At 37.5% G+C, this 6,000-nt stretch overlaps 1 long non-coding RNA gene across 1 annotated transcript; it reads right to left on the bottom strand.

Annotated features, from left to right (window-relative positions):
* Positions 1–549: 549 nt before the first annotated feature.
* Positions 550–1,416, bottom strand: LOC125381471. The gene is made up of 3 exons (XR_007221786.1): positions 1,285–1,416; positions 887–947; positions 550–646 (listed from the first exon to the last, which is right to left on the bottom strand). It is a non-coding gene; the product is annotated as an uncharacterized LOC125381471 (long non-coding RNA).
* Between the last annotated feature and the right edge of the window lie 4,584 nt (positions 1,417–6,000).

Here is a 6,000-nt window from a genome sequence, read left to right as displayed (position 1 = left end):
TTGGGTAAAAACAAACTTTCTTTTTGACTAGAAAAGACACATTATCATCAACTCAATTGAGAAAATCTTGAAATAGAAAACTATGAATATTACAATCATCAATGGATTCAATACAATAAGTTTCAAACAGTTTCACTTTCAGCCAGAAGATGCAAAGTAAAAAGAAGAAATACTAAACAATTATGGTGTCTTTCGAAGATGCGTTGTTAACTATTTCATCCCTGGCTGCCCCAGAGTTATGTCCCTTGAAACACTGCAGTCCCTGACACTGACAAGGCCTGCACACTGGCCTCCCTGGCAGTATTATTGGAAAATCACACTATCATTTTTGATGCACTTTTTCTACCAGAAACTTGCTTTTAATATAAATTTATAATATACCATTGTAAAGAGGATTAAGTATACTGTAATATTCTTTGTTGTTATTGTCTCTAACCTTTGTTATTTTCTAATTACAGGTGTTTACAAGTGAAGTAAAACTTGAAAACACTGAAAAAATGATAACAGAAAATGAATTTTGGCTCAAATTGTATTAAAAATCACATAATAAAATCACAGATACAAGGTAAACATAACACGGTGGTCTTGTCATCTTGGACGGCACAGGTAATCCCAGGTGTTACAGGTAAATTCTCTTCATGCACATCTGTAAACAAATAAACAAGTTTACAACACTTGGTACCGACTTTGTTTTCGATACTGATGTCACATATTACTTATGATACACTTACAGCCTCTTAGGTTAACTCGTTAACACAGGTAAACTTGTTAACGCAGGTAAACTCGTTAACACAGGCAAAAACACAAATATCAGATTTATTTTGTTCTTTTTCAGGATTTGAAACAAAAAGTATTTAAGTAATTAAATAGTAATTTATCACATTACCTGAACATTGAACCACAGCTACTATAAGAATGACATCACAGAGAAGATATCACAGATTGATCTGAAAGGAGGGGAAGATTGTAAAAGGACAGAAAGATCGTAAATTCAAGTTCTGCAAATATACAAGTTGTGATAACATATTTACAAAACAATGCTATTTACAATTGCATAATAAATTAAATCAGTACTTTATAAAAATCAATTAATAAATAAATAATTATTACAGTTACTAAAATTTAAATTAAGATGTAAAAAACAAGAAAACGAACATGAATATGGAAATAAATTTTATTCAAATTGAGCGAAATACAAGGACATACGACAAACCGGCAAACAACAATTCGGATTGCAGAAAAAGAAATTGAAAAAAAAAGAAACAGATGCGTCATGCCACTCACCTTTGTTGTTGTTGTGATCGTTCGTTTACGTGTAGGCTGCATTCTCATTCGTCGCCCTGAAAATCTGTTCAAAATGTTTCATTGCAAAGACCGAGATTCATTTGAGGAATGTCTACGTGAAAATGATGTTATTTATACCAAGCATGGAGAAACGAAAAAATTGTACGCGCACTACGAGTCTAGACTGGGAGCTACCATGACTAAAACAATTGGTTCGGCTATGTTACAACTATACACAGTCGAAGCTAGTACGTTTCTTCCTATCCCGGCAGATCATCGCCCATATTAATGCGAATCTCTAGAGAAAGACCTGTTCATCGAACACGCTATAAGTGCAGTAAGCTGTGAGTTTTATCATGGATACGGAATGTTCTTAGCGCTGGTGACCACCGCTTTAATAACGGCTAGGTATTGTCAATTTAAATATACGTGCCCACTTACTAATAATGGAGACTCAAGTGACACCACAACAGTTGTGGAAACACATCAAGTTAACAAGGAAATACAACAAGTGAATGAGGAAGTCAATTTAAACATACGTGCCCACTTACGAATAATGGAGAATCAAGTGACACCACAACAGTTTGTGGAAACACAACAAGTGAACAAGGAAATACAACAAGTGAATGAGGAAATACCAGCAATTGTGAAATCACAAGCCAGAGAGACTAAGAATCCTCGAAAAGTCGCAGCTGGTAGGAAGGGGGCACTAGCGAGGAAGTCAAAACTAATACACAATTCGAATATTGAACATAGTCGTCCGATTAAAACTTGGTCTCCCTATGCATTGGGGGTTGTTACTATAGCGGTTTTATAAGACCAGAGAAGAGAAAACGTCATCCCCGATTACACAACAACCAGTTCAATTAGAGGTACGCCCTCATATAATGTTATAAAGGCATTACTACTCCAGTTACAGATGATAAAATGTTGGTAAATGCAACGTATCATTCAGCGGTGGTCAGCGGCATGGCTATGATTTTAATGGTTATGATATCGGTATGATGATTCTTCATATAGGATTGGCAATGGCAACAAAAGATATGCTCATCAAACAAGGGTTTATCCCAGAAGACATAATGAAGTAATTAAACATTTGAATATTTTATATTATTGAACATTTGAATATGGCAACAATTGCGATGTTGGTCGGTGAAGCTATTGTTAATGCTCTAGCTTTTTCGGGGAGTAATTTTTTTTTTTTCTAGTATGAGAGGAGAAGAGCGTTAATGACATAATAAAGCATAAGAACAACTTGAAACAGCCAGGGTCACAATGGGCCAGAAATAGGATATTAAGATTAGATTTTATTGATGATGAACTGCCCAAAGAGGGGCATTCAATTCAAACGTTTAAGGATGTTGAATCTGCCATGCACGAATACTTCCTTCACAGCAAAAAAAATGCAGTTTCCGGTATCCGGATACCTGCCGGATACCACCGGACACTTACCCAAAACGCGTCCGGGTATCCGGTGGCAGATACCTTGCCGGATACCAGATCCGTGGTATCCGGCATGGACACCTCACCTGAAAGTATGCCACCGGGAATCCGGGTATCCGGCACCGGATACCTCACCGGATACCTCAATCTGGGTGTCCAAGGATCCGCACCGGATACCAAGAATCCGGCACCGGATACCTCATTCTGAGTTTCCAAAAACATGTAACAATTTGGGGGTATATTTTGTTCAATTAGGTGTGAAACACCTAAATATATATTGGAGACTAACCATGAAAATTGAACATTGCTGAAGGTATCCGGCAGGTATCCGGCAGGTATCCGGATGCAATTTTTCGAGATGTCTTATTTCTGGTAAATAATGTTAGCCTGGGCATATCAGATAGCTGTAGTAATATTCTGTGTCATTTTAGTTGTAAATATCCCCTTAAAGTTGAGATCTATGGCCATGTACTTTTGGAGAAGACAATTTTATTCAATTTCATCTATAATTCTTTTTAGATGTTAAGCTGTTTAATGAACAAACATCAGTTCTAATACATGTATGATGATATCCTTAAATTTCATGTTCAGACTTCCAGATTATTCTGAGTGAAAGTATAAACTCAGCGACTGTGTGCTCACTTGGGCCTTTGGTCCTAGTGAGATGATAATATGATTATTTGTAAAGGTACAAGTACTTGTTATGAGCATACCAGCTTCATTTAAGTTTGAAACACAATATGCCTCACTCTGAGGGTGTCATGTACCAGATTTCATCACACTACAGAGAGCTGTTCCTCAGTTACTGTGAACATTTTTACTGAAAGACATTGAAAGCTAATTTGACCTTCAATATCAGTTGCGACTATTTCAAAAACAATTGTAAAGTGCTTCATTCAGTGTAATATTGACAAACATATGACAATGATATACAACTATGTGTATAAGAGTTATTTAGACTTCTGCGGGAAATAGCACATTAGAGAACAAGAGTCATCAGAAAGATGACATATCCCCCCGGCAGCTGTCTGTAAAGTAACCACTAGTGCATTTCTGTATGTAATGAGTCAACAGTTGAATGTTCTTTCAGAAGCATACATTGTTTACCCACAAAAGATCCACCATGGTCGCATCCATATGAATGCCAAGTTTCGATCAAATACATTTTTTTTTCGAATTCTGCCCCAGAAATGAACCTCATCCCCAATTGAGTCTATGTCCAACTTGATTCCATTAAAAAAAAAAAAAAAAAAAAATTAGAAAAATCCCAAAATTTGAAAGGCACCACTTCAGTATGTGCATGATAGCTTTGCCAAGTTTCGATCAAATACACTGAATGGTTTTCGAATTCTGCCCCGGAAACGAACCCCATCCCCAATTGAGTCTATGTCCAACTTCATTCCATAGAAATTTAAAAAAATAAAAATTAGAAAAATCCCAAAATATCAAAAGGCACCACTTCAGTATGTGCCTGATAAGAGTTGCCAAGTTTCGATCAAATACACTGAATGGTTTGGGAATCCTGCCCCGGAAAAGGAAATGATTACGGACGGACAGACGGACAGACAGGCTGATCACTATATCCCCCGTATTATATGCCGGGGGATAAAAAGTAAGTGTATGACCTGTTGCCAACTTCTATCCCTGCCCTAAGGAAGAGTTTGGCCATTAACAATTTTTTTGTCTGGCTGTGACATTGACCTTTGACATAGCAGATCAATGTGTTATTCCAAAGATGTCCAAGCAATGCATGGTTTTATACGATAACTGTGGCTATCAAACTGAGGCAAAATATTGGAAAATCCCCATTTACACAGCTGGCTAAAGAAACAAACAACAAACAAATTATCAATTTCTTTTATTTATATGCATATATCAAACATTGAACAGTGTTCATATAATGGTTCCTGATGCAGTATGCACTTTCCTCCTATTCTTCAATACTCATAACAGAGCGGGATAACTGTTCGCTTGAAAGCATCAGCAGACCATGCTCACCAGTTCAGAGTTACTTGCCCTCAAACATCCTTTTCCTTCTATATTGCCATGGAAAAACAGGAACCAGGATGAGGGGAGGCCAGATGGGCTCTATCCCTGTTGCATTGTGTTAGTAGAATTGTGAACATTCTATTTGGTGTTTGGGTCCACATTTATAGACAAGTAGTCGCAAACATCATTCCTTTCAAGTGATTACCACATGGCCAAAGACAATAATTTCTTCAACGTCCTTGAAGGATCCCACTCCGACTTGGCATTGGTTGGTCTTCTCCCATTTGCCTGACCACCCTTTGTGAGTGTGTCCCAGTGTCAATTGGCATATAACTTCTCGGTAGGCTCCCATTGAAATAACAGGACTCTCCTCATCGCTGTCTGCCAATCACTTCGGATATCTGGAAGGGTCCTTCCAGACTGTCAACCTGTCACCCGGGTATCTCAAGCTGGACTTCAGTTTCTGCAAAATTATGTATAAAGATTGTAGCAAAAGAAAAGAATTGTTGCAACATGTACTTACAGATAAAAGGCAGCAAATTCACTTAATTTATCATCTTTGAGTTTTGTTATATACCAAACATTTGAGATATATATTGTTCCATGCTGATGAGTTGAAACAATCATTAACTGACATCTCTTAAAAATGTTCCTAGCAACCTATGCTTGCCATACAAGCCAAAGTAATAGATGAGGTAGCAAGTGGGCTCATTGAAAGCTCGTAATCGTACCCAATAACATGGGATGTTGTCCATAACAGTCATCATCGGTGCGTCTGGATCGAGCTCATAACATTAATCTCTGGTTTGTCTAGTTGAGATTTGAGATTTGATTAATTTATAATCCTTGTCATTTAGCTGAACTATTGCTGGATGTGGTGTTAAATGAGTGAATTGGGTTTAACGCCTCTTTGAACAGTATTCCAGTTATATCATGGCATGTAAGCTTGATGTGGAAAAGCCCGAAGTGATGCAGGTCTTACATGTTTACCACTTTGATGAAACCCACAAGCAAGTGTATGATGCTACCCTCGATTCAAACCCACGACCATCGGTTTCTGTCAAGCCCAAGAGATGCAACTATGCACAGCAAGTTGTAGTGCCTTTGATAATTAGGCCATCCATGCCAACAGGTGATAAAGAACAAGCAAACTGAAGAAATATTTGCAGAATAGCTACATGAACATGATGAACCAAACAGAATAATTTCAAATATTTACCACTCACTGCTATTCTTCTCTTGTTCCTCATTGCTTCCCTTTTTCCATTGATGCTGTGCAGATGA

The sequence above is a fragment of the Haliotis rufescens genome, unplaced genomic scaffold (genome assembly GCF_023055435.1).
Source record: "Haliotis rufescens isolate VD_foot unplaced genomic scaffold, xgHalRufe1.0.p SCAF_18, whole genome shotgun sequence".
In the NCBI taxonomy this organism is placed as follows: Eukaryota; Metazoa; Mollusca; class Gastropoda; order Lepetellida; family Haliotidae; genus Haliotis; species Haliotis rufescens.
This window is presented reverse-complemented; position numbering and strand designations above follow the sequence as displayed.